General features: G+C 32.2%; 1 protein-coding gene across 1 annotated transcript in view; it reads right to left on the bottom strand.

Annotated features, from left to right (window-relative positions):
• Positions 1–10,412, bottom strand: part of LOC127705218 (scavenger receptor cysteine-rich domain superfamily protein-like) — a 33,472-nt gene extending 23,060 nt beyond the window's left edge. Inside the window, exons 1-5 of the mRNA XM_052209532.1 lie at positions 10,292–10,412; positions 8,963–9,176; positions 6,116–6,266; positions 2,672–2,880; positions 640–799 (exon numbers count right to left, since the gene is read on the bottom strand). The gene's annotated coding sequence lies outside the window, so the exon portion shown is untranslated. The remainder of the gene's footprint in view (positions 1–639; positions 800–2,671; positions 2,881–6,115; positions 6,267–8,962; positions 9,177–10,291) is intronic.
• Positions 10,413–23,061: the final 12,649 nt, after the last annotated feature.

Here is a 23,061-nt window from a genome sequence, read left to right as displayed (position 1 = left end):
TAATGAAACAAAGTAATACCAACTCTTTCAATTTGTCTTTTAGTTTGGAATGGGGAATACTTGGTTTGTAAGTGAGTATGTATTGGCATTATTAGACATTAATACGGTTTTTTTTTTCAAAAGATATAAATTGTCGATAAGGAATATGTTTATAATTTATAAAAAGGTTAAAATAAAAATTTGACATGTACAATAAAAGAACGGTGTTAAATCGACCTAGTATGATTGTTCATGGTTTTTTCTTTTTGTGGGAGTATCTTTTGGAATTCATACATATTGTCGACGCCTTATTCTCTTATAAATGTGGTTTATAAGCTAAACATATTGTTTTGAACTTTGTTGAGGGGAAAACAACATATTTGGTATTGAGGTTAAACATGTGTGTAGCAAAAAGTTTGATCTGCGAAATTAGATGTGGACCTAGTATTTATACAATGTACACCCATACCAATGTTCATCATTTGTGTTAACGCCATCACAGCCTTAATACATTCGTATGATTATTTACATCTTCTTTGTATACATTCTTATTATCAATTATGAGCAAAGGAAGCGTTCATCCTTTTACTATTACGCTAAATCATGTGATGAAAAATTGCTGTTATTTGTTAACACTGCAGTATAATAACGTTTACGTACCTAAACCCAAGGGTTTGGCAAAGAGCATCAACTTCGAACTGTCCGATTCCGTCATGGCATACAAAGCCCCAGACACCATTCAAGAAAACTTCAACAACACCTTCTCTTGAATTCTGGACCTCGAAACCTGGTATCACCAAACGAACAGGCACATCTGGAACTAAAGCCATTAAATCATGATGTTAGCTGTATTTAACATATTTCACAGGGAAAAAAATCATTGTTATCATACAACCTTTTGCTACTGGCAGTCAAATTGTATACTATGATTGCCTTTAGAAGCGTCACAAATCGAAATTGTTAACCATGTAAGATTTACAAGATTGGTATCGAAAATGATGAAGGATTGGTAATGGGAAAAATAGCCTATATGAGATAAAAAGTAAAATAACAAAAATACCGAACTCCAAGGAAAATTCAAATCGAAAAGTCCCTTATAAAATAGTGGAAGGAGTTTTGATACATCTGAAAATATATAGCAGGAGCTTTGAGCAAATTGTGAAGCAGTTTAGTGGAACTCGATTAAAGAATGAAGAGTGTGGAACTTCATCCAGGTCGATCAGAAGTCAGCCCAAAAGACATGCATACTACTTATATCAAAAACATTTTGTTTTCACCAAGTTCACAGTTACAAATGTATATAAAATCAATACCAAATGTAGCGTTATATCGTTTATTAGTCCATCTTACCAATTTTTTAAATACTTATATACCTTTTGTAATCATCGTCTGTTTCTACACATTCAAAAAGAAGAGGGTCATAATTTTTAATTAAATTAAATCATCAGTTTTCTAATGAAGGGTATGGATTTGACAATGCAATTTCACAGATGTCAGGTTCAAAGATTGACACCGGTAATATTTTGAGAAGGAAGAACTACTCTTTAAATTAAGGCTACAGTAACTACCGATGTTCAAATCTCGTAAATTGATTGGGAAGGGACAAATCAAGTTATCAAACAAAAACTAAGGAAAATCGCATTAACTTCAATACGAGCAAAATCGGGTGCATCGACAGGGGAAGCGTCTCCTGCTCTGCATGCATCACCCGCCATGCGAATTCACACTCAGTAAAAATGAAAAATCGGGAATAAGACATTCGGTAATTTGACGGACCAGATGACTATACTGCTATCTTTTAAAAAATCTAAAACCGACAAAACTTGAAGTTAACCGCCAAATTAAACGTTCAGTCAGAATACCTATCTCCAACAAATAGTTTTCACATCAGACGTAAATATTGATGATAATTATAAAAAAAACAACAACAAGAAACTGTTCGGATTTACCATTAATCTGTCATTCCAGTGGTCATATCGCTGCCGGTAATGTGGATATCATTTAAAACCAAGAACTTACACGCTTAGCTTGAATATGTTCTAAAGTTACGGACATCAAAGGTTAGCCTTAACACTAGAGTGACTTTTTTACAGGGTTAACAGTCGTTATCAACATCTTCCTTTTTTCAAAGATAATATTATTAGTACATACCTTAATATATGTTATAGAACTGACGTGAAGTCTTTAAACAATGAATAATTACATATTTGAAACAAAAAATAGTTAATTCCTTTAACAATTAAGACGATATGGGAAATTGCTAAATAATTCTTTACAAATGGTTCTTTCTGATTGTGGTCTGGTAGTTTCAAATACTCACTGGCCTCTCACAGCAGATGTATGTTTCGATCTTTTAGGAGACTTCATAAAATCTGTTTGGTATTGTGTGTTTTTCCTTTTACGACAAATGTGAGTTATTGGTGTTTGGTTCGGTCCTTTATTTGCAAATGTCTATTAACCTTTTCATCTATTTTTTTTGTTATATTAAAGACCCGGTTAATATTCAAACCATATCTTTGGTTATATGTGTCAATGGGTTGCTGTCTCTTTAAAGTATAACCAACAACTCCCTTACAACGTATGTTCAAACAATATAAATTAGAAACAAAATTAAGAAAGCAAAGACGAACAAAAGAAAAAAAATAAAACCAACAACAGAGGGTAGAAAAGAGAAGAAATCGTTATAACAGACCTTCCAAAGGTTGTAACCTGCAAGTGACTCCAACCACAAGGTCAATATCACATTCATCATTCTTTTGCTTGTAACACTGGCTGATATCTGTATCCTTTAGCAAACAGTGGATTCCAAATATACACATTCTTTTTTTATTTCTTCTTTTCTTATAATGTAGATAAAAAACACGGTTTTCATCAGATTGAGTGCGTGCTTCTCCTCCATGTCTGTAAAAGAAATTAAATTGATTTGATGTACCAACAATCGTATCTATATATTAGTATTAAGAATCTATCTCAGGCATTTCGAGTTAAGGTTGAATTCGGCTATGATGTTTAGGTCCTTTTTTGTCATACAGATTTTAACGTTGCAGTGTATTAACGCATCCATGGCGTTACATAGTTAAGGTTTTAGCGTTCCTGATGAAGGTCAATCAAGAAAAGCGTTTTGAACAGGCAAATTTTATAACGTGTTTATTTCATTTACTACCGCTGCTGGTGGACTAAGTCCCCGGGGGTATCATTAGCTCAGTAGGTAGGACTTCGATACTGAAATTATTCATAACATACTTATTTAAAATTTCCCATTAATAAATAAAGAAATTATTAAAAATTCTTAGGAAAAGTTGACTTTAAGTGAATGTATGTATAAGTCCTTTTTGTCATACAGCGTCTAACGTTTAAGCGTATTTACGCATCCATGGCTTTCAAACGTTTAGATTTGAGAGTTCCTGATGAAGGTAAATCATGAAAACTCTTTGGATGCTTTTATTGAAAAACAATATAAACTATCATGTAGGTTTCTAATATCAGTTTTAGATGCTGAAAATCAGAATCGCCAATTAATGTCATAATTTTATCTGATCGGGAAAAAAAATCTCAATCCATGTTACATAATTACTGTTATCTTGTAAATATACGTTTGATTTTTCACCTAAACACATAAAGTTGTACTTTTCTTTGTTGATGTTGTTTGTTTTACTTGTTTTGTAAGCTGTTGTTTTTCTTTTAGGCATTTTTATTTTCCCATGGCATTGTCAGTTTATCTTCGATTTATTCGTTTAAATGTCCCTTTTCCCGGCTTTGGTGTCTTCTGTCTCTTTTTTCACACATGATTGTTTCTGCACTAAAATGTCCAGATTAAATCAACCTGTTCATGTATCAGAAAACCTAATATAATTTTGAAATGCTTAAAATAATTTAACTATTTTTTTTGTCAATTTTCAGCGGTCAAATACCGTCTCTTTTCATATCCATCCATTGATAAATGTGTACTGGCGTATACTTTGGTCTGGAAAAATGTTTTATTCATACGTTGAAATTGAGTTTTGAATTAGCTTTCAGTAACTGCCAGTACTCATAAATCGGTATTTTAACTTTGTATTTTTTTTTTGTATAAAGTATCTTTAACCTCGCCTCATTCTTCATGTTGGTTTCCCAAGCTAGTTCTTCATAGCCGACTTGTGGTTTTTAGCCGGTTTTTTAAATGCTGACCACTAGAGCAATGAATGCTAAGTAACCATTTAATACTCAAGAAATACGCGAAATTCATCTACATCTTTTGCTTTATCACTTAAAAAGTAACCCGCGTAAGTATGAAGGATACTTTAAATATTTATGAACAAAGCAGAATACTACAGTTATTTGTACCAAGTCAGGAATATGACAGTTGTTTTCCATTCGTTTGATGTGTTTGAGCTTTTGATTTTGCTATTTGATAAGGGACTTTCCGTTTTGAATTTTCCTTGGAGTTCGGTTTTTTTGTTATTTTACTTTTTTTGACGGGGTGGCAGGTTTAAAAAAACAAACGTGGACTTCACACTTATTTTGTTTTTTTATATCATTTTGTAGGTATACGTCAGGGTATGATATACGTCATAAAGACAGCAACACAGCCAGAATGTATTGTTGTTACCTCGTGTTCAGTAGAATAGTCTTACTGTATAATGAATATGTTGTTGCACATACATTTGCAAAAGTAAAGGGAAACTACAAGGTATAAGTGCAATGTGATCCCCTCATTTCAAATACGATTAATTAAAGAAAAGCTTAGTAAATGAAAACATTCTCACATTTTCAAAGCAGATTTATTGTATTTGTCACAAAATCATTTATCTGTTGGATTTCGTAGTAGCCATAAAGAAATTTGGCCTCATTTCCCACAAGAGAAAATATTCTGAAAGTTTCAACTCCCAAATATATTGACCAGATAATTTTGCTGCAGGGAACCTTAAACATGCCAAAACATAATCTGTTATCAAAAGTTTCATCACTTTATGCGATGGGCAAACTAAACATTAATCAATCAATATTTGTCATAAGAATAAAATTTATTATAATAGAAAAAAATGCAAATAGTCCCAATCTTATTCATGTGTTATTACATTTGTACTTACAAAAATCCAGCAGATTTTTACAACATTATCTAGAAGTAATTTTATCTAACTTATATAATATTTATATAACCACATGAGACAAAGAACTTATTTCGGTAATTTTTGTTTTGTTTAAGTATCGTTTGTTATCTCGTATGTTTGAATCTTACCGATAGACTGGGCAAAGGTAAACTCTAATCATATTAGAAACCACTTACTGGAATACTTCATCAAAAAGTGAGTCCTTTATTTGCTGGTTGTCAGTAATCATTGATTACACAAAATAAAAACGGATCTGGAAGATTGAAATTACAGACAAGAGTCATACATGATTGAATTCGTATTTGCATCTACGTATAAAAATAAATAGATGTGGAATGAGTGCCAATGAGACTAATGTCCACCAGAGACCAAATTACATATAAGTTAACAACTATAGGTCACCGTACGGCCTTCAACAATGAGCAAAACCCATACCGCATAGTCAGCTATAAAAATGAAAAATGTAAATCAATTCATAGGAGAAAGCTAACTGCCTGATTTATGTACAAAACAATAAACGAAAAACAAGTATGATATACAGCAGAAAACGACAACCACTGAATTAAAGGCTCCTGACTTGGGGCAGGCACATACAAGATGTGGCGGGGTTGAACATATTTGCTGGCGCACAAACTATCCCACTAACCTGGGACAGTGGTGTAACAGTACAACATACGAACAAACTATAAAAATCAGTTGAAAAAGGCTTAACATATCAGATCGATACAAAGTAGAAATACATTTAACAAAAACACAGACCGGACGTGGCAGGGTATTTTTACATCTCCACAACAAAAAAGACACTATCCAGTATGAATATTTGTGACGTGAAACATTCTAGAATTTTCGATTCACGGTTGGAAGAGATTAACTTTCAAAAGGGCATACACAATTTTACAAATTAAAAAGAGAAGAAAGTGTTGCCTTCAAGAGCCTATATGCTAATGTAAGACTGTTAAAAGAAACGTTCACACAACTGAATGAATCAAAATACAAATATAACTTTAAATACATTAACTAAGAATTAAAGAGAATGATATACGTACGGATATCCAAGTGAATGGCACACAACAGATGCCTCTACTGCAGTGAAGCCCCAGCAAGTAAAACGATTCCATTTGTTTCGTTGGAGAATTTCCACTACTCCCTCTCCTACGTGTGTATATGACTCTATTCTTGTCGGGTTCAATCCTGATTCTGAAATTGATATGACTGTTAATTTGTATACCCTTCAATCTTCAGTCTGACATTCTTATTATACGGTAGCATTCATGTAGTGTGTTTTTATATAAATCAACTGTTTAAGATCTTTTTGCGATTAAAAAGTGTCACACAAAAGAATGCGGAAACGACATTATAATATACAGCTAATACTAACAATGACCACTGCCCTTTCCTCGATCTTGATATCTATATCATTAACGGAAAGCTTAATACTAAAATATATGATAAAAGAGATGATTTTTCATTTCCTATCGTTAATTATCCATTTTTAGATGGTGACGTTCCCTTGTCACCATCTTACGGTGTTTATATATCTCAACTTGTACGATTCGCTCGTGTATGTAACAATGTTTTAGATTTTAACGAGAGAAATTTATGTATTACTGAAAAATTATTACACCAGGGTTTTCGATATCACAAACTAGTCAAAACATTTACTACATTTTATCATCGGTATAAGGACATCATTCGTAAATATAGCTCAACATGCAGACTTCTTATACGTTCAGGTATTTCACATCCAATTTTTTATGGAAATATTCTTTATAAAGCACAAAAATGTCAGTATTCACCTCTGAAACTAACAAAACCTTTAAATAGACTTATTAAGAAGGGATATAGTTACGATACTGTTGTCAGGTCATTAAAGATTACATATTTTGGCGTTAATATTGATTCACTTATTGGGTCTTTGCATCGGCACTAAACACATTTATTTAAAAACCAGTTGTTGGCATGACACGGGTTATGTTCTTCTCATATATGTTATGATGGTATGATACTAAACCCCTAACGGGAAGGATTGTGCCTGATATTCATATGATGAAGACATAATCTTTCAATCAGTTTAATTGAAGTCTGGAGCTGGCATGTCAGTTAACTGCTAGTAGTCTGTTGTTATTTATGTATTATTGTCATTATGTTTATTTTCTTTGGTTACATCTTCTGACATCAGACTCGGACTTCTCTTGAACTGAATTTTAATGTGCGTATTGTTATGCGTTTACTTTTCTACGTTGGCTAGAGGTATAGGGGGAGGGTTGAGATCTCATAAACATGTTTAACCCCGCCGCATTTTTGCGCCTGTCCCAAGTCAGGAGCCTCTAGCCTTTGTTAGTCTTGTATTATTTTTAATTTTAGTTTCTTGTGTACAATTTGGAGTTTAGTATGGCGTTCATTATCACTGAACTAGTATATATATTTGTTTAGGGGCCAGCTGAAGGACGCCTCCGGGTGCGGGAATTTCTCGGTGCATTGAAGACCTGTTGGTGGCCTTCTGCTGTTGTCTGTTCTGTGGTCGGGTTGTTGTTTCTTTGACACATTCCCCATTTCCATTCTCAATTTTATCAAACGTTAAAATAAAATCGGAATTTCTATATAATTAACTTATAACAGGGTTAGTCTTTTTTCTTGAAGAAACAATTATAAAAACTCGATTAAAGTTTTTTAAACAAAATTTAATCCATAGGTCACGTTAAATACTACGAACTTAATGTATAAGGTACTCTATATTAATCTGGATACCTAAAACACAAAAATAAAACAATAAACATGCATTCTGATTAAAATAAAAAGAACAGAACTCACTCCACAAAATACAACAAAGAAATCTAACCAACCAATGCTAAATCCGACTTTATATTACCTATAATCGTTACAAGTGGGGACTATAGAGTTATCTAATCATCTTCTACTTTTCAATACATTTTAATGCTACTTCTGTAGACAATAATTTACAGAAAATGTTTGTGTGGATCCCAACAAGAAATGCGGAAAGAACAGTGTTCATTTTATAAGTTCTTACAGAGTTAATATATATCAAAAGGGTCGTCAAAAATACTATGTCAGGGAAAGAGTTACAAGACCACAGCCAAAGTAAAGCTAAGACACAAAGACTAACAACTGTGTGCAAAAAACTAAACAGAACACTATTAATTGGGCAACTTAGGTACCCCAGAACGTAACGCAGTTCCTCCTCAATTGGTGGAAATTGTCGAGTTCAAGTACCACCCATGTCCTGTTCGGTAATATAATATATTGCATTTAGTAAGTTATTAACACAAAAGCGAGAAATGGAATAATCAAATAACGACTGATTATAACCTCCCGATTTTATCTTCTGCAAAAACCTTAACTTTACAATAACGACTCTTTGATTAGATTGATTCCTTGTAAGGAACAACCCTTTACAAAATGATTGCCTGATATGGAACTCGATCGCTATAATTTGTATCAGCTTTTGGATATATGCTGCAGATGTAGAAACTGTAAATTGCTGTTATATAAAAATGGAAAGTTCACAATAGAAAATATGAAAAAAAATGTCAAAAATTGGGGTACAACAGTCAACATTGTGTTATAATCTGAATCACCATAAAACAAACAACTATGTCAAATAAGAAAAACAAAATGACATATTGACACTCTATAGACAAAGCACATCATCAAACATGATAAAGTTTAATTAATTCAAATTTTAACATTTAAGTCTAAATATGAAGCAGACCTGAATGTGTGTGTATATATGTAGTCCTTTATCGATAAGAAATAGTGAGATAGATGCGATTTGCATATAGACCAAAATTTGAAATTATCAGTGAAATAGCATCTTTCTACATCTTTATGGCATATGTTTTTCCATTAACAAAATATATACATCGTATATTTACCATGAATTTGAACTTTGAATTGTCTTTCTATGATAGTAGTTAGTCTTCTGACACTGCAACTAATAGTTCCTGAGTCTGATGCTATCGTATTTCGTATAACAAGTTTACTTATGTATCGTCTACCTCCCACTTTCTTTGTGTGGATCAAATATCGTCCATCATCGGTGTCATTTATTTTGATTTTTGCAGATGTTGTATTATCGATTCTCATCCACTGACCGATAGAATAAAGAATAAACAAAGTAAATTTTTTTTATATTTTTAGGATTGTTAAATGATAATAAACTACAACATACAGTAATTTGACAGATCGTTTGAATGTATTGTCGAAAAAAAAGGGGAAAACAAAAATCATACAACAGTTTCATCTTGCTTTTCATATAAAATCGATGGTGTTTAATTTTAGATTGTACCTTGTTGACTGGGTATTGGTTCACATGCATTCATATACGATACATGTAATTGTTTGGTCTCTCTCCTTGTGGAGTTATGCGCATGCGTTCTCTTCGTACACGTTGCGAAAATTTAAATTTGTAAGTATGCATTTGAAAACAAATTTTAATTATTCGACATGACATTCCGTCTCTTGACGAAATATCCGAATTTCCACTTCATTAACGATTTCGGAACTAAATGAAACAATATTATGTAGGATACGAATCAGTTCCAAAATTGATATGATTTTCGTAATTTCGGTTACCAAATCAGCAATACTTGAAAAAAAACTAATGAATCAATTAACAGCAGTTTATATTTTGATGGTTTGCTTGCTTTTAAATTTAACGGTTCTTTTAGTTATGGGTAGGTAGATAAAGAGGAAACAATGCATCAATTTTGCGTTGTAACATTCTTCAAATAGCAAAACAAAAAAGCCAGATATCTTATAAAATGCTCATGTAGTAATATGTCCTTGGACTTACTAATTGGTTTTACTTTGAAAATTTGGTGTCACTTAGTATTATATTAGATTCGGGAAAACCAAAGCCTTACACATGATAAATACATTGCTCGTTTTATGTTAAAGATCATATGTTGACCTTTTTTTTAATCGTGTTGTTAGATTGCTGTCTTAACGATTTCAGTTTCTCTTTGTCATTGTCCCATTTCTCAGTATTAACGTCGAATGAAGTTCGCATATATGTATTGATGCATATTATTGTTTCAAAAAATAATAAGATTTTGATCATGTGGGTGAAACAAATACAATTTTCATTTGAAATGAATATTGTGTGCTGAACTTACTTATCATATTTCTGCATGATTGTTGTGAGATAGATTCCGATTGTTGTGCGATAGATTCCAGTAATTTCAATGCATATACAACTTTACCTCGAAATAAGGTTCTGCATAAGTCTTGACTTTACATCTAAGAATTATTTTACTGTTTTCCCCGGTTCCATAATTACTGAAATAAGGTGATATGAACTCTAATCCAGTTACATTTGGGATATTTAAAATAAAAATAAAATCTAAAAAAATATATCATAGTTTGCATGTAAACTGGAAATGAAAGAAAAGTGTACTCTTCAGATAGGTTTACCTATTGGTCACACATTAGAGATTTTTCACATATATTAACGTTCATTATACACATCAATCTGCATAGATTAAAGGTCTTCTTTTGTCATCATTGTTTATCAAATTCAAAAACTCAAATTTTGTTAATTGAAATGTATTTTTCATGAATAAGCATATTTCAGTAAAATTAAATTTATGAGTCTCCCTTTAGGTACAAAGGCTCTACTGGTAAAAATAAAATTATTAAAATTAGTTCATTTTTGTTTGCATCACGATGGGTTCCAATTGTGGAGCAGAAACTATTTCCCTTCCGCAGCACATGTTTCACTCCCGTGTAAGTAGAGATTCGTGTTGATATATGAAAATAACACGTAATCAACGGATTTACTTTCACCAGGAACGCCCAAATCTTAACATTTGTAAGTCAGGGATGTGTAAATACGTAAGAAACTTAACAACAACAGTGAACAAGGACCTACAAAAAATAGTCAAATACATCTAAGGATTACTTTTAAGTCTACTATGATTTTGTGTTTTTGATTCTTTCCGCCGTTTTAAATTTTTGCCACGGTGTTGTCTGTTTTAATTGGACTTTTCAATTAATGCCTAAATATCTCCTTTGTCTTTTTACATGTACAGAATTACACTATTTGAAAGTGAACCTTGAAAAAAAATATGAAAAGAACACTTTTCATGCGTCTGAAGCGCTTTTTCCTCCAACAGTAACGCTAAAAGTCGAATATTATGAAAGCCAAAGGATGTATAAGTACCGAAACGGTTGAAGAGCTATATCACAAATAAGGACATATAAATGATAACCAAGTCTATCTTAGGTCAAATTTACCTGAGGGAGTTGAAACCTCAATTTTGTAATAATTTATAAATCTATAGACGAACAGCAGCAGTATTGACACTGTGCTAAATACATGCAAATAACACAACGTTATAAATTTCGTGCGTCTGGAGCGCTTTTCTGGATTTACCTTTACTAGCAAAGTTCAACGCCGAATATTTGAAAGCTAATGATGTATAAGAAGAGTTATATGACAGACAAGGACCTAAAAAGAATAGCCAAATCCTTCTTAAGTCAACTATGGCTGAGAGATTTGAAACCTTAGTTTCTTTATACTTTATGAATTTATAAACAGACAATATTAGAAAGTAAAGTTATAAATCATGTCAGAACCGACGTATAAACTACTGAGCTGCTGATACCATCGGGGATGATAGTCCGCTAGCAGCGATATCGACCCAGTGCAGAAAAAAAATGAAAACAACACTATATAAATTGGATGCGTCCGAAGCTCTTTTCTAGACGTACCTTCATCAGGAACGCTCTAAACCGAATAGAAGTTTATAATTATAGTACAATTTAAAATTTAGACTGAAATTTATACTCACATAAATAGCCATATAATAATTGGAGAACAATCCAGTCTGCTGTGTAGCACATCATGCACTCTGGACATATATAGTAATGTGATAACCTAAATATTGCCTCTTCGTAATATAAAAAAAAAACCTTTCTGTTACAATTTGATGCACTTCATAAGTGGTTATTATCTCATATCGACATTAAGCTTAACTAAATTAAAACTGTCATTGTGTAATTTCATTGGCATTTGAATTATTTTTAATTTTAACATAAATAATTTTCGCACGATCTGGGCTCATGCCAACTTAAATTCTAGTATTATAATTTCAAATCATGATGGAAATTGTATCTATTTTCTTATTTTACATTTCTGTAACATTTTTCTAACAGTATCGCTATACCGGAAATTAGGAAACTTGTCAGCAATTTCGTGGAATTAATATACAGTTAAACAGTTATGTTTACCTAGTATAAATCCCCAAGGTACCTCGGTCTCCTCTTTACTCTCTCTGATACTTTAAACTAACATTATTTTTTATCGGTTATTTCTTAATATCATAACGAGTTGGTAGATGTATCTTGTCTAACTGTAAGACAGTAATAAATTCCATTTGTATTCTTCGGAAAATACTTGTACTATGTCAGGAGTATAACAATTGTTTTCCATTCGTTACTTTTCTTGATATATACGAACTTTTGATTTTGTCAGGTTTTGTGGACTTCCCCTTTTTTGAATTTACCTTAGAGTTAGGTTTTTTCGTTTATACAATTTATTCTAAAGCATCACATATATATTATATATATATATAATTAATCCCTAAACATGATCGAACGTGGACGTTGGTGAAATGAAATAACGAACATAAACAATTATGAAGAAGATACTAGAAGAAAATATGACAACACCATGGCAAAAAGTAAAACGACGAATAAACAAACAATCTATAAAACAAACATAGAAACCAAAAGATTAAAAAAAAAAAAAAAAACACGAACCGCCAAATAAAATCATTAAGCGTGAAGTCAATTGCTCCGGATAAATAGACATATATAATATTTTTTTAGTGAAATGGTTTGATGATGTTCAAGTGAATTTACCTTCATCATTTGTATCTTTGATGAGTTTGTACATCTGTTGGATTTTCAGGTATTTGTATTCGATCACCACTAAAGAGAAATAACGAATATGTGTATGGTAGTGCTATTATTTGGAATGATTACAGAAACAGGACATTTCCGCATTCAAATCAAACAAATTATTGGTATTATAATGAAAAGGATAATATTGAACTAATGCATGCATATATAATAAAACAAGGACAATGTGCACCTTTATCGTTATTACGAATCAATAACGTCTAATCTACAAGCAATAATTTAATTCGGTGATCGTTGATCGAAACCTTTGCCTGCTAATGTTCTTCGAAAAGAAAATATATGCACACTTTTGTTATAGTAAAATATTGTCATACAAAGCATACGACACTTTTTTTTTACTTGAACGATCATATGACTTTAAGCCAAACTGAATGATTTAAAAAAAAAAGGTGGAAGATAACAGAGAATTTAAAACTCAAAAGTAGAATTGAGACAGACAAAATCATGACAAAAAACTAAAAACGGCGAAAGCCATTCCGAAAATCTAAAGACTAATCAGCACTAACTCAATCAAACACTGGGGTGATCTCAGGTGCTCAAAAGGTGAGCCGATCCAGCTCCACATGTGGCACCTTTGGTAAGAAATACAAATGTGATGTAAAGTTTCATTTGATGATGTCGCAAGCCAATTAACCTATCGTTTTAAACAGTATAATACATTTTATAGTATTAGCAATTATTGATTCCATACAGTCTGCATGTTTAATATCGTATGCGTTGTATAGTCTTTCGCAGTCTTTTTTGCATAACACTGCACGATATAATATGCTTAATTTAATCAGGAAAATGTCAACAAAATGGAATTTCTACATTTACAAAGGACTTTTGTCTTCTTATTTACTACGACTCTATCGAACCATTGATAACTCCCTAATGGCGAGGTGTTTTAATTTCATAAATCAGTGTTTTATTTTTCAAATGTCTCAAATATGATGCTATTTTGTTTGCGGATTCTTCCACATTTACATGATATTTGGTCGACCAATGAGGTTTTCGGAACGATACCTCGATGTAATTTGATGAATCCATCTTCATTGATGTTAATGTTCAATATATGTGAAGCTACACTGATTATTCTTTGCTGCACTGATTATTCTTTGCTGCTCTCTAGAATATCTGTGTAAATGTTTAGACTGTTGCTGTCTCTCTAACCTGCCTTTATGTATGAAATGAATTTTTACTAAAAACCTGGTTTCATGGTTGTGATGTTATCTGTTTCGGTCATATCGGATTTTATATCTAGCAAGTCACTAATGCCTTTCTGCAGTTCTTCCGCTAGTTTTGCTTTACATCTATTAAGCAATGATCCAAACTGTCTGTAGTAAACAGATTTTGATCTGAAATTGTTATCTTAATCTAAACAGATCTTGAAAAACTGAACACTGAATTATTGGGTCATTTTCAGTCTTTCAGCCAATTTTCATACTTATCCACTGTGGTAAGTTCAATACTGTTCAGACTATTTGCTTGTAGTCAGTTAAGGAATGTTCGGTTTATGTTCAGACTGGCCAGTAGTTGTAATTTATCTGTACACATTAACAACATACTAACAACTACTGATCAGTACTAAATTGACTGTAAGTGAACTGTCTAACCAATACCAGATTTACCGCAGTGGATAAGTCTAAACATTGACTTAAAGACTGACAATGACTAAACAATTGATTGTTCAAACTTTTCAGAATTTTTTAAGTTAATAATTACCGTTCAAAACTAAAATTCATTTACTAGTGTGTTTCCAGTGTTTAATTTCTTTGAGTTCGTGTAAACTTTTATAGCTTCTCTATTACATTCTTACTTAAATACCGTATATACTTCTAATCGAGCTAGCTATACACATCTACTGTTAAACATCATTGATTGGACAGGGCTATCACTCAATGACGTTAATAAGGTTTATTCCAGTCCCAGCAACTAGTTGTTCTCATATTGATTTTAGAAAAAAAACTAGTTTCTAATACTGATCAAATTTGACAGCTTGGCGATCGCTCATGCCTTTTTTTACTGCGGTATTTCTAATAAAATTTACATTGGAGTTAAACTTTTGTTAACAAATCTAAAAGTTATATATTTTTGTCTTAAAAACTACCGACAAACCACAAAAAAATGGAAAAAAAAAACAAACAATTAACGAACAGAGAATCAAAGGAAAGTGAGCTTAAATTAAGACACGTCTTAAATGCTTGTGTTAAGTTTATTATATCAAGCTACGTTATCAAAGTGTTCTATGAACAAAAAAATTGATACATGTTTTTCCTTTAAGCACTTATGTTCTACAATATTAGTTGAGTTATAATGAAGGTATTTTTTTATTATCACATTAAAAGTAATTACATGACAGAAGTTTATATTTATCAAACATGTTCAATTATTTTTGTTTTACTGCAAACTTGATTTTGGTTTTTGTTGCTATTTAAAATGTTAATTTATTTCTATTACTACTCAATGTGCATTTAGGTAGCTATATTATGTTATCATAAAAACATACCAGCTGTTGTAAGTAACATGAGTTGGTATGCGTTTTGTGTATTGTTTAAGCCGTACAGTTACCTGTTATTGTTCCCTTATAATTGATCACATCTTTCCCATTTGATCTTAAATGTATAGTTATCTCATTGGCAATCATACAACTTATTGTTGTATGTAGTGTAAACAAAATTAATCAAATCTGAAAATTAGTAATGACAGGAGACATAGAGAATTTTGAAAATGCGAGGCAACTACGTTAAATATACACGACACTGAAAAGCCATAGTTTTCAAATGAATTTCATCTTGCCCCAGCATTAGTGTTTGGTGTAAGATTGATCATTTGCAATGATGCCTTCCTACTTTTTCGATTTGTACTTTTTGTCCCCGATACCCCTTATGCAATGTTGAGTTCAAGTGAAATATTAGTAGTGTTTTGCATGTTATTACTTTTCTTAATAAATAAAGGGGAGATTTGGAATATTCTTAAATGGGAAAAAACAATAAAAAGCTATCAAGGGGTCAGTGACACCAACCCAGAGCTATCTAGATGTCGACACATGCTTTTTAACAAAAACACAATTGTTTGGATAGTATAAAAAGTTCAACAGTGCCCATATTCTTAAAAAGATGTAAATAAATTCAACGAAGAATATCAAAATTCGGCCATTAATACCAATACCGGATATAACGAGATATAACAGACGACAGCCGCTTGTGATAACCTTTACCTTGTACAGGCACATGCACAAGGTATTTTTTTCATCCCCATTCCTACCTTTTTTAAGGATCCTTGGAAAAGGATATATGAAATAAAAACACTTTTAATGTTGCTAAAAAAATTAGATAGTTAAGTATATGCAAATCAATAGCATCAAATAATGATTGCAGTAATTGAAAGAAAGCTCATTGAGTCAATGAGGGCATATGAGAAAGTTTGAAAAAGATTTATTAGTAAAACACATTCAATCTGTCAATGATTTAACCAGATATCTCTTTAGACATTAAACTTTAACTATCGCGTTCTGGGAAAACGGAACATGGTTAAAATATGCAAGAAAGACGAAGAATGCAGTTTTTTTTTTTTTTTTTTAATTTTCAAAAATATTTTTCCGTCGATCATCGCTGAAGAGACGTAAATTGGTGAAATGCGCATCTGGTTAAATAACATTGGTATAATTCATGTTATATGTACCACTGGAACAATATTTCCTCTGGTGGGCTGGGTATCGGGGCACAGGACATTACCTGCCAGGTAACCGTTAATTTGTTTCTGGCATGAACACACAGTAATTGATTGATTAACATTTGCAATTATAAAATTTTGGAAATAATTTGAGTTAAGGACTATATCTCTTTCAAGCAAAGCTGAGCTTTGATTCGGAATTGGCTATACTTAAGTTCCTTTTTGGTTTGATCAGCTATGCAATGTTTTTAATAGGTCGGGGGTTTTCAAATATTTTAGTTTCGGGCATCACTGAAGCATAGCAGAAGAGACATTAATTTCGAAAAGTGCATCAAATGCATTAAAACTAGTACCATTTATGTTAAATTTTTATTTGTAAATGTACACTGATGATATTGTCTTATTGTCTTATTCAGTGAAACAATAACAGATCTTCAAAAAGATGATCGATACTGTTAATGTTTATTCATATAAGTATGATTTATATATAAATTTGTCAAATAGCTTTCGAAAACAGAGGTATTACTAGACCAGAAGAGCAATGGTATATAAATGGAAAATCTATTGATATATGTAACGAGTTTATGTATTTAGAAATTTTGTAAATACACAGCAGAAATCGTCATAACAGGGTAAAAAGGCTGTGGTTAGCCTATTTTATAAATTACATGACAATCATTATAACCAAGAAACTTTGTTGTGGCATATTTGATACTTATGGAACAAGCATACTAAACTGCTTCTCGGAAGTATGGGGATTTCATTTGGTACAAAATATCGAAAAACTTCATTCGTATTATTTGATACGTATTCTATAAGTAAAAATGGGTACTGTAACTAATATGATTTGTTGTGAATTGGGTAGATTAAAATGGTGAAATATTGGTTGAAAATTGTGAGAACATAAAATTGTACATTATGGAACTGCCATGATGAGATGTTTGAAAGACGTTGTAGTTAAAGAATGATTAACAAATCTGGTGTTGTAAGATAAGATATATTTTGTTCAAATGATTTACTTGTGTTTGGTTAAGCCAAAGTGTAGTTTGTACAGATATTTTTCTATTACAATTGAAAGAAGGAGTGTTTGGTGCATTCATTAGTGAAGTATAGGCGTTTTTTTTTTTTGTTTTTTTTTTTTAGAATTCAAGTAAATGTTATTTTTATAGATATATGTATAGTACAGATGCTTTGCAATTGTAATTAGATAAGACCTGTAAACTATATATACAACTCATACATTTGTAAGTATCGTATATCAGCTTAAACTATAAGCATAGAAGCAGGCATATATTATAATGTTGATAAAAATATTAGATTATCAAACAGTAACACTAGCTCTATTGAAAATGAATAACACTTTATACTTAAATGTAAAGAAAAATAGACAAACCCGAGAAAAGTATATTAAAAAGTATCATTGGAGAAACCATCTACATACAAACTAATCCAGTTGTTATCTGTATATCTTAATATTTGAGAAAACAAACCGATGGTTTAATTCAGTCTCCGCCAAAAATATATTATCTTTTCTCTGGGTAAAATAGAACTTTGTGTTAAAAACAGGGACTACATTGACAGAGAAAAAAAAGGTGTGCAATCAAGAGTTTGTCGTCATTAATTCAGGTTTCGGATGAAAAAATCTTACATTTGAAGTACCACAGAAATATGGACACTGCAGCCTGAAAATACTTTAAGTCAAGATACAGAAAATGAGTTATGTCACAGATTTTGGAAAAAAAATGCATACAACTTTGACGTCTTGCATTTAATTTTGAAAATCAAATATATATATATATATATATATATATATGTAACACTCCCAAACGTGTCCTTCCCCCCAAACGTGTCCGATTCCCCCAAACGTGTCTATTCTCCCCAAACGTGTCTATTCTCCCCAAACGTGTCCTTCAAATCATAAATCGCCCAAACGTGTCCGATTTCACATCCCCAAACGTGTCCGATAATTGTTATTCGCCAAAACGTGTCCAGATAAAAACGTCACAACGTCTCAAAACTCTTAGCGCCAATATAACTCCGTGAAGTCAAAAACGTTTACGGCAATTATATACGATAAAAGACGTCGAGTTCGGTTGAATTCTTAAAAAATCAAAGTAGCTACCAAAAGAAATCTTGAGGAAAGTTTAGTAATCCGTATCGATAAATGTCCAAGACAAGCTACACTGTGCACAGTCATTTCTGCTTTCATATAAATAGACATCAGGTTAAAAAAGAATCCCACAATAAAAAGTTATTTTTTACTTGCAGCGGAATTAATAATTTTTTATATAAAGTTCAGATAATTTTAATTTCACAATTAAAAATTTAATACATTTTATCTTGTAAATTTTGTTGATGGGAGTTTTTAACGACCTTGACTGGCTATACAGCCATCGCACGGTCCGTAAATTTTCACGGTGCTTCACTGTTAATAAAGTGTTAATTTATTAGCATTAATTTGTTCAACGCCAGTTATTTTTTATTAAGCATAATTGCAAGCTAAATTTGCAACACATAATTAACTATTGAATGTTGATTGCTTAATGTCCAGTGGCAAATATGTCATGCGTAATTAGAAAAAAAACATAAACATTGCAATTCATTGGTTTATACGTGTCCGTAATATTAAATGTTGGCCAAACGTGTCCGATTTTATAACCCCCAAAACGTGTCCGATAATTGTTATGCGCCAAAAAACGTGTCCACTGTTAAACGCCAGAACGTCTCACGTCTATTAGCGCTAATACATGTATGTACATGTTAACGGCAATTCCATGATGGGGGACACATTTGATGAAGTGCTTATTTATTAGCATTAGTTTGTTCAACGTCGTTTGTTAATGATTATCATAATTGCAAATTTAATCAGTAACACATAAATTAACTTTTGACTATAATTGTTTATTGTCCAGTTGCAAGTAATTCATGCATATTTAAAGCGAACATACAAATCATTTTAGTACAGTTGAATTAATCGTTTACTAAGTGAATTATTTTGTACAAATAAAATCTAAGACGATGCATTTTCATAATAATCCTGTGTTATACGGCGGGCTTTTTGCAAAATTGACTTCCCTTTTTTCAACAGTTCTGATATTTTAAAAGCTCTCCAAATCATTAACTGGTTTTCGGGGTTTTTTTTAGGTTTCGAGCATCACTAAAGACACACAAACGAGAGACATAACGTTTCCCGGACGCCTCTATTACAGAACCTGCCTATTTTATTTATTGTTAATTTGTTCTTGTCCTGAATATGCATGAAATATTTGCAACTGGACGTTAAGCAATCAATCAATCAATCAATTAACAATCAATTAATACTGTAAATAGGTTCTATTATTATACAGGGAATTTATGATTGGGCCTTAATTTTTACGGGTATTCGGGATTAACACTAGTTTGGATATTAATAATATTTAAGAGCGAGTAAAGACCGTTTTTTTTATCACTTCAGTAAAACACTTCTTCAATCTCAGTTTTGTATTAGAGGCCGTTTTAAATAAAAGTTGCGGAAATCTTAACTGCCACTAGAAAAAAATCAATAGGGACAAAATTGTTGCCTTCCGAAATACAACGGATGGCACCATGAAAGAGTTGTCAGAAAGGTTTTAATCTGCAGAGAAAGGGACTTTCTACCTACACGAAGTATCTGATTTAATATCCAGAAATTAACTGAGCGTGGCTGCTTACATTTACATCCTACATAGATTAGCAGACGCCCCACTTTAACCGTTATATGTTAAAAAAAGACCTATAGTAATTTTTTTTTTTTAATGAAATAGTAAAATGAGTTTACGTTAATGAAAAAGCAATAACCAAATAACGTACGTATTTATAATATGGACACGAATGATAGTTCATTTAAAGAAAAAAAATGAAGGTTGATATGGACACGTTTGGGGGATTGGACACGTTTAGGTGTTTATTAAAAAATGGACACGTTTGGGCGTTCATACAAATGACACGCTTTGGCGCCCTTTTACATTAAGACTTGTTTTGCAGTTCAGTGACGTCATGTGGACACGTTTGGGGGAATCGGACACGTTTGGGGGGAAGGACACGTTTCTGAGTGTTACATATATATGTGATCTAGAGCGCTGGACACAGTGCAGGCGGTGTTGTCTCGTTATCTCAATAGCATGAGTTCGAATCCCGGCGAGGGAAGAACAAACATTTGCTTCCGCAAATTTGCAGATTTAACATTGTTGTGCTGATATTTAGAGTAATTATGAATATGATATGTGTTTTCAGCCGTGTATCAACTTCACTGGTGACCGATGGATGGATCTGTCGTAGAGTTGTCACTTGTTTAGACGTACTTATCAAAATAATTATTTCTGTGACTGTATCTTACGATCCTTTACGATAGATATTTAGCTAATCTGCAATCAATTCCATCTTCATGCCTAATATATCATGTAATGTGTTACAACACTAGATTCTACTAACGAGGAAAGGTAACACTAGGCCACCGAAAGCTGAATTATTAGTTCAGTCTAGGTGGCCGTGTGGTCTAGAGCGCTGGACACGGTGCAGGCGGTGTTGTCTCGATATCCCAATAGCAGGAGTTCGAATCCCGGCGAGGGAAGAACAAAAATTTGCTTCCGCAAAATACAAGGTATGATAAGGGGTGTTTTTGGCCCCCTCTCCAAATAAGTTTATATTAATATCATTGATGTTCATAGTATAGAACCTTAAAAAACATAATAATTATATTGTGTTCCGGTGAAATGAAGGTTGACTAGCAACGGGTTTTATTATGTATCAAAAATATCACATATTAATTGCTTCATCAGTACAAATTTAAATAAATCCTAATAATATTGTTTGTCCAAGAAGAATTTAAAGTCACAAATGAAAAGTCCCTTTGATTTCGTTTACCATATGCTTGAAAACAGCCTAGCAACAGAAATGTTGCCTAGCAACGGTTAAAAAATGAATGCTTTCCCCTCTGAAGTATGCATTTAGCAGTTGTTTGAAGATTTTTCTTTTCCATATGGTGTTTCATTCCCATATACTCTCATATATATCTTTATTCTTAACAAATTCCGTATTGAGCATATCAACAATATTTTTGCTTAGCAACGGCAAAAATTGTTCAAATTAAAGACAACTACAAATCAATTATTCATTTTATTGAACAAATTAAATTAAATGTACTGCAGAAAGTCTGTTGATGAACAACTTTTAGTTAGAAATGCAAAGTTAGTTCAATTGTAGTTCACTTAATGCTTATCAACAAAAATAAAGGCAACAGTAGTATACCTCTGTTCATTAGATGGTGAACAACTTAACAACATAACAAGTGCATAGCAACCGTTCAATAATGGGTTCCTAATGTTATCTGAAGTATGAGTTTAGTGATTTTGGAAGAATGTACTTCCTCGTATGGCGTAACACTATAATACAAACATCTAGAGTACATTTAATATTTTTTGACGAAGTCCATATCGAGCATATAAACCCAAATATTGCTTAGCAACAGCAATTTTTTTAAAATTAAAGACAACTACAAAACATATGTATCAATGTGAAGATCTTTTCATGAAAACAAGAATATAGACATGATAGAGGATTTACTAATTAGAGGTGGGTCTGAACAGTTTTTAAAGATATTCAACAGTTAATGAAATGAAAGAGACGTGGCTTGTATCACAAACAGACCTCGTTCGGAATAAAAATGTCTAGTCCACTGATTTTTATAGTTGGTTCTTATGTTGTACTGTTACACCACTGGCCCAGGTTAGGAGGAGGGTATGGATCCCGCTAACATGTTTAACCCCACCACATTTTGTATGTATGCGCCTGTCCCAAGTCAGGAGCCTGTTATTTAGGGGTTGTCGTTTGTTGCTGTGTTACATATTTGTTTTTCGTTCACATTGTGTACATTAATTAGGCCGTTGATTTTCTCGTTTGAATTGTTTTACATTTGTCATTACGGGGCCTTTTATAGCTGACTATACGGTATGGGCTTTGCTCATTGTTGAAGGCCGTACGGTTACCTATTGTTGTTCATTTCTGTGTCATTTGGTCTATTGTGAAGAGTTGTCTCATTGGCAATCATACCACATCTTCTTTTTTATAATTAATCATTAATATGATGTAGGGGTGGGGATGTGAATGTGTCCCCTGGGTACAAAACCTATGGTGAATTAGAAATATCTTATTAAGGCAATGGGTGGGGATATAAACCATTTTGGAGATAATTAACGATTCACTATATAACGAGGATTTGACGTAGCCTGTAAGAATATATATATGGTTTTAGGGTTGGACATATAAAACACGATTATTTACCTTTAAAGTCATAGGTCAAGAACAAAACATCGATTATTTTGACCTTGAGATCAACGGTAAAGGTCATAATGATATTAAACTGATATCTCATGGCTAT

Source organism: Mytilus californianus, unplaced genomic scaffold (assembly GCF_021869535.1).
Source record: "Mytilus californianus isolate M0D057914Y unplaced genomic scaffold, xbMytCali1.0.p SCAF_6, whole genome shotgun sequence".
NCBI lineage: Eukaryota > Metazoa > Mollusca > Bivalvia > Mytilida > Mytilidae > Mytilus > Mytilus californianus.
Note: the sequence above shows the minus strand (reverse complement) of the source record. Positions and strands in the feature narration are given on the sequence as shown.